Below are 7,663 nucleotides of genomic sequence, written 5' to 3'. Positions count from 1 at the left end.
TCTCAGAGGACACGCTACAATAAAAACAAAAATAACCAATTACATGTGTTTGAGGGGAGAAATGAACAAGGTAAACTGGCTAAACAGACTGAGACATGTGTCTGTAAATGGACAGCAGAAAACATTTGAGGGAACAGTGTAAAACACTCAACAGAAGGACATTCCATTGAAACAGTATAAACCTCAGCAAGAAGTTCACACTGGTCCCGCACTCAGGACAAAAGGGATCATACTAGATTATGAGGCTGAGAAGATCCCCAAAAAGTTCTTAAAATCCTGAAGTGAGAGAGTGTTTTAGGAGTAAATGTTAAATAGATTGCAAAGGGTTTGCTAGCACGGGGGAAGGCTTTGGGAAGGGGAACCACGGTCAGGGTTTATTGACACAATAGGAACAGGGAGAGGTGAAGGTGCTGGAGGCTGTGAGAGTGTTACAAAGAGTGGTCAGAGTATGAACGGTGTTACAAAGCCAGGACGGATTGCTGCAGCTGGAAGGGTTTGCAGAGGTAGGGAGGGATATATGTATTTTTATTTATTCATTCATGGGATGTGGGTGTCACTGCCTGGAACAACATTCTTTAACCCAACTGCTAATTACCCAGAGGGGAGCTCAGAGTCAGCCAGATTGCTGTGGGTCTGGAGTCAAATGTTGGCCAGACCAGGTTAGAATATTTAATGCCCTTCCTTAAAGGAAGTAAGTGACTAGAGGAGTTCTTCCTCCTGCTCAACAATGTTTTTATGTTGGCCCCACCAATGTCTTTTACAGCCACAACATGAGATCCCAACTCTTACTCTTAATGCTCTCCCCAATGAAGGTAACCATCCCAAAGGCCTGCTTCACTAGACGGTCTACCTGTGAAACCATATTCAAAGAACTGTGTACCTGCATCCCTGGTCTCTGATTGATAACATTACCCAGGGACAGAACATTAACTGTACAAGTCCCACCCTGGTTTGTTTCACCAAAATGGAACACTTCACATTTATCTAATTAAACTCCATCTGCTATTCTTCAGCCCACTATCCCAGCAGTACTGTTCTTCCTGTTGTATCACAGATAACCTTCTTCACTGTCCACTTTACCACCAATTTCAGTGACACCCAAAATCTTGACTTACCAGGAAACCAATACACCCATCCAAACCATTTATCCAAATGACAAACAACAGTGGGCCCACTACACCGCTGGTCACATGCCTCCAGTCAGAAAAACAACATGTCTCCCACCACCCTCTGTCTAAAACCATCAAGCAAATTTTGTATCCAGTTCACTAGCTCCTCCTGAATGCCATATCCTTTTTACACTGATTTGAGCTTATTACCCAGTTCACCACACAGAACGTAGAACAACGAACCCTTCGGCCATGATGCTATGCCAGCCTCTTATCCGACTGTAAGATCAAACTAGCCTACATACCCTTCATTTTACTACTATCCATGTGTCTGTCCAAGAGTCTATTAAATGTCCCGAATGTGTCTAATTTTACTACCAACATTGGCAGTCCATCCAACCAGTTACCATTCTCTATCCTCTTATCCGTGTTCCAATCACCTTAAATTTATGCCGCCTTGTAATAGCCATTTATGCCATAGGAGAAAAAGTCTCTCACAATTCACTCTCTCTGTGCCTCTCATCACGTTGTTCACCTCTACCAAGTCACCCCACCCCCTTCTTCACTCCAATGAGAAAAGCCTTAGCTCCCTCAAACTTTCTCCATAAGAACTGCCCTCCATTCCAGGCAGCATCCTGGTAAATCTCCTGTGTACACTCTCTAAAATGTGCACATCCTTCCTGTAAAGATGGGACGAGAACTGAACACAATATTCCAAGTGTGGTCTCACCAGGTCGCTATAAAGATGCAGTAAAACCTCACGGCCCTTGAAATCAATCCCCTTGCTAAGGAAAGCCAACACAACATATGCCTTTTTAGCAACCCTATCAACGTGCGTGGCAACTTTGAGGGATCGATGGACATGGACGCCTTGATCTCTCTGTTCCTCCACAATGCCAAGTATTTTGCCTTTTAACGCTGTATTCTATATTCAGGTTCGACCTTCCAGAATGAATCACTTCACACTTTTCCAGATTGAACTCCATCTGCCACTTCCAGCCCAGCTCTGCGTTCTGTCAATGTCCCATTGCAACCTACAACAGCCCTCCACATTCCCCACCACTCCACCAACCTTCATGTTATTGGCAAACTTACTAACCCCCTCTCCAACATACACATCCAAGTCATTTACAAAAATCACACAGAGAGCAGGGTCCCAGAGCTGATTGTTATAGAACACCACTGGTCACTGAGCTCCAGGCTCAATACTGTCCATCTGCTGCCACCCTCTGTATTCTCTGGGCCATCCAATCCTGCATCCAGACAGACAGATTTCCCTGTATCCCAATCATCCTTCTTTTCTGAATGAGCCATCAATGTATTCTGTCATATCCTCAAAGAATTCAATAAGGTTTGTGAGGCATGACCTACTCCTCACAAACCCATGCTGTCTCTAATTTAACTATGGTTTTCCAAGTAGTCATAAATCCTTTCTTTCGAGTCCACGCCAATAATCTGCACGCCACAAACATTAGACCACATCTGTAATTTCCAGAATTCTACCTCCGTAATATGGTTCAGACGCTACAAATCTTCTCCCCTCTGCCATGTTCCCCAGAAGGGCACTAGAGGGTGGTGGGGATTACAGAGATAGAGAGGGGTATCAGGACAGGAGGATTATGCAGACATTAGGAAGGTTGCAATGCCAAAAGGAGGCTTCAGTAATTGGGAGGTTTCATGGTGATGAAGGCATTTGAGGAGGGAGGGAGGGAGGATTGTAGGGAAATGAGAGGTTTCACGGTTTAGGTGTTTTGTTAGGACTGCAAGAGGTTACTGAGTTGGGGAGCTTTAAGCACTGGAGGTTGTTACATAAACATGGTTTTGGTTGCAATGGCAGGAAGAGGATTCAGGAAGCTGGAGAGTATGGGGTCTGAACGAGGTTACATAAATGGGAAGAGTTGTCAGGAGTGGAGGTGTTCACAGAGACAGCAATGGTCTGATCTGCAGCAGAGGACCCAGATTGGGAGGGATGTGGGGACTGGAGGTGGTTTCACAGGGAAGGAGGACCATAGACCGACAGGAGGTTACAGAAATGTGGAGAGCTGTAGGGCTGACGGGTTCATGGAGTTGGGAATGTTGGGAGGGATAGAGAAGTTTACAGGGATAAGGATGTTTGTAGGACAGGGCTGGATTACACAGACAGGGACTGTTTTAGGGAGCTGAGCAGATTACAGTGATAAAGAGGTTTATATCATCTGGCGGAACACACAGAGATATGGAGGGTCATCATGACTGAAGACGTTTATACATATAAGAAAGCTTAGGTTCTGGGGGTTATTTAGACATGGAGGCTGTGGAATCTGGATTGGTTTTTGAGAGATTGGGTAGCAAGTTTGGTTGGAGACAGTTTCACAGATAAGGGAGCATAGAACAAACAGAAAGACGTTCCTGCGGTCGGGAGGGTTCGAGTGGAGAGTGATGTTTACACAAATGGGGGTAAGAGCTGGAGAAGGTTATGGAGATGAGTAAATTCAAAGTTTGTGAGAAGATTTGTAGCTCGGGTGCTCGTTGCTGTGGTTCTGTTCGCCGAGCTGGAAGTTTTTGTTGCAAACGTTTCGTCCCCCTGTCAGTGCTTGGGAGCCTCCTGTGAGGCTAGCCACGAAACGACATGACCAGCTATCCCTAGTCGCCACACACGCAGACGACAAGCAACATGAATTCGACTGGGACAACACTACCATTATAGGGCAAGCCAAACAAAGAACAGCCAGGGAATTCCTAGAAGCATGGCACTCATCCACAAACTCCATCAACAAACACATCGACCTGGACCCAATATACCGGCCACTACAGCAGACAGCTGAAACTGACAACCGGAAGCGGCAGGGACAGGCCACTATAATTGCCGGAGGAAACACCACAGAAGCAGTTCACAGGAGGCTCCCAAGCACTGAGGATGTCACCGAGACAGGGGACGAAACGTTTGCAACAAAAACTTCCAGCTCGGCGAACAAAACCACAGCAGAAGATGAGTAAATGTTTGGAGATGCAGGAGGAGCTTACATTGACAGGGTGGGTGATAGTGACGGGAGGATGTTACATTGTTAATGAGTCTTGTAGGAACAGGATCGGGAGAGGCACAGGCATTGGAGAGGGATCTACAGATCGGGAGTGTTGCAGGGACCTGAGAGGATAACACAGATAGGGCTGGTGGTACGGTCTCTAGAGAATGATGGCGTTTTAGGGACTGGAAGAGGTTTGGTAGATAGGGAGGGCTGTAAGAGCTGCAGGAGCTTATGGAGAGTTGAAGAGTTGGAGCAATTTACAGAGGGAGGGTTCTCCGACAGGAGTAGGTCACAGATAGTGAGAGATGTGTGGCCGGAGAAAGTTAAAGAGAGGGGAGTTTTCGGGTCTGGAAGAGGTTACAAAAACAGGGACAGTTGAAGAGACTGTAGCAAAAATGCATGGAGAAGGTTACACAGATAGGGAGGTGAGTAGGGACTGAAGGTGAATACATAAACTTGGAGGGTTGTATTGTTAGACAGAGCTTAGAGGGATAGGGACTGGTGTAGGGATTTACTCAGATAGGGAAGGTTGTGTTTTTGGTGAAGGTTACACTGATACAGACAGTGTTAGGGAGTGTTTCATGGACTACAGAGGAGCTCAGACAGAATGTATTATGGGGAGTGGAGGAGATTACAGACACAGAGATGGCTGTTGGATTGAAAAGATGTTCTACAGATCCTCAGTGCTGTAAGGCTGAAGGCAGGTTACAGTAATAAGGGTTATCTACACTTAATTACTTTTTGGATATCGAGAAAGTCTCAGAACGGGATTGTCAAAAGTAAGTATAGACAGTCCAGATGAGTTTACAGAGATATAAATGTTTTTGGGGGTTTCAGGATGGAACAGTGATTGGGAGTGCTGTAACGAATGGCAACAGTTATAGAGAGGGTTCTAAAAGCAGGAAGAGGTGACAGTCATATCGATCTTTGTAAGGACTGGAGAAGCTTACATCGCCAAGGAGTGTTTTAGAAACTGTTGGAGATTACACATATAAGGAGAGTATTGAGGATGAGGCAAGGTTCAAGAGACGGGGATGGTTGACAGGACTGGACAATAACCTGAATAGAATCTCCAGTGTGGAAACAGGCCATTCGGCCCAACAAGTCCACACCAAACCTCTAAAGAGCATCATAACCAGACCCATCCCTTTCCCTGTCTAATAAACCCTGCATTCCTCATGGTGAACTCACGTAAACCACACTTGCCTGAATACTACAGTCAATTTATGATGGCCAATCCACATATCGTGCAAATGTTGGACTATGGCAGGAAACCAGAGCACCCGGAAGAAATCCACACAGTCGGGGGGAGAACATGCAAAGTCCACACAGACAGTCAGCCAAGGCTGGAATTGAAGCCATGTTCCAGGCACAGTGAGACTGATTATACAGAGCACTGCAGAGATTAGACTAGGTCACAAAGTTCACAAGGGTTTATTGGAACAGGAGGAAAATATAGTCAGGAACAGGAGAAGCTTACATAGATGGTGTCCATGAGAGGGACTGGAGGAGGTTAACGCAATAGGGAGGGTTGTGCATTCTCTCGACAATTAGAGGTAGGGACGGTTGGGGAGACTGGATGAAGTTAGTCATACTCAGAGTTGTACACACTCTGAGTGATGGCAGATGGAGTTTACTTCTAATCACTGTGAGGTAAGGCACTATGGGAAGTCTCATAAGCGAAGGATATACATCATGAAGGGTAGGTCCTCCTGGAGAACTGAGGAGCACAGGTGGGCAAGTGTCTGGATGTCTGAAGGTGTCAGCACAGGTTGACAGGGTGGGGAATGCACCTGAACTGGGAGCAGGAGGGGGACCCACATCCTGATGGGGCGAATTGTTAGAGCTGCTTGAGAGGATATAATCTAATCTGGCAGGGTGTTGCACCTTAAACAGTCATAAGGCCAGAAAGAAGTTTGAGGTTGGTGCCCAAGTTAAAGACAGCAATTTCAGCAGACAAGGCACGCAAGAACACAGCAGGAAATGGGAGAGGGGGAATTGATGATTAAACTGCATTTATTTCAATGTAAGGGGCCTGACAGCTGAGGAAGATGAACTCAGGGCATGGATTGGAACATGGGACTGGGATATTATAGTTATTACAGAAACAAAGCTGAGGGAGGGACAGGACTGGCAGCTCATTGTTTCAAGGTGGAGATGCTACAGGAAGGGGAGGCAAGAGAGGACGTGTGGTAGTGGGTAATGATTGCATGAATCATTACATCAGTACCTAGAGAGGATATTCCTGTGGGATCACCCAGTGAAGCTATGTTAGTGGAACTGAGAAACAAGAATAGGTCATCACTCTGACACGATTGTCCTCCTGACCCCGAATAATCAGTGGCAGACTGAGGAACAAACATATCAGGAGATCTCAAATATCAATCATAATAATAGGGCTGTTATGGTTGGGGTTTTTAAACTTTCCAAACCTAGACTGGGACTGCCAGTGTTCACTGTTTGCAAGGGAGGAATTTGGTAATTGTGTTCCAGAAAACTCCCAATCAATATGTAAATGGCCTGAAAAGAGAAAGGGGCAAAACCTGACCTCCCCTTGGGAAACAAGGTAGGGAAAGGGACTGAGGTGTGAGTGGGAAAGCATTTTGCCAAAGTGACTCAAATATATTAGTTTGAAAATAGCGATGGAAAAGGACAGGGCTGGTCCACAAGTTCGAGTTATAAAAAGGGGCCAAACCAATCTTGATAATATTAGCCAGGAACTCTCAAAGGGTGATTAGGGAGTCTAGGGAAGTCTGGCAAGTGAGAATATTTTAAAAGTGAGATAAATTGAGTGATCACCACCAGCATGTTCCTGAAAAGGGGGCACATGTCAGGTATAGCCAGCTGGATCAAGGGAATCCCTGAGGATATACAGGGACTTTAGCAGTACACTTTGGGTAGAAATCAGGAATGCAGAAAGGGTACATGAAATAGCCTCAGCAGAGAATGATAAGGAGAATCCAAAAGTGATTGTAGAAATATATTAAAAGAGTAACTCGAGACAAAATAGTGTCCCTTAAAGATTAATGAGACCATTGGTGTGTGGAACCGCAGGATATGGCTAACACCTTAAACACATTTTCTACTCCAGAACTTATTGTGGACAAAGACTGGGGAACTCAGGGAACAAGAGTAATACGTTAGACCACATTTGGAGTTCTCTGCAATTCCAGTATCCCCGCTATAGGAAGGATGTTATGAAAGTTGAAAGTGTTCAGAAAAGATTAACAAGATGTTGCCAGGATTGTTGCTGAATAAGCTGGGGTTATTTTCCCTGGAGCATCGGAGACTGAGTGGTGACTTGACAGAGGTTTATATAAACATGAGGGGTATGGATTGGGTAAACGGTCAAGGTCTTTTCCCTGGGGTTCGAGAGTCCAAACCGAGAGAGCATAGGTTTAAGGTTGAAGGGGAAAGGTTTAAACGGCACTGAAGGGACAGCTTTTTTATGCACATGGTGATGTATGTATAGAATGAGCTGAGAGGAAGTAGCAGATACTGATACTATGACAACATTTAAAAGGTATCTGGATGGGTATATGAATAATA

The sequence above is a fragment of the Chiloscyllium plagiosum genome, unplaced genomic scaffold (genome assembly GCF_037043375.1).
Source record: "Chiloscyllium plagiosum isolate Xiang-an unplaced genomic scaffold, Cpla_swu_hap1 HiC_scaffold_29, whole genome shotgun sequence".
NCBI lineage: Eukaryota > Metazoa > Chordata > Chondrichthyes > Orectolobiformes > Hemiscylliidae > Chiloscyllium > Chiloscyllium plagiosum.
Note: the sequence above shows the minus strand (reverse complement) of the source record.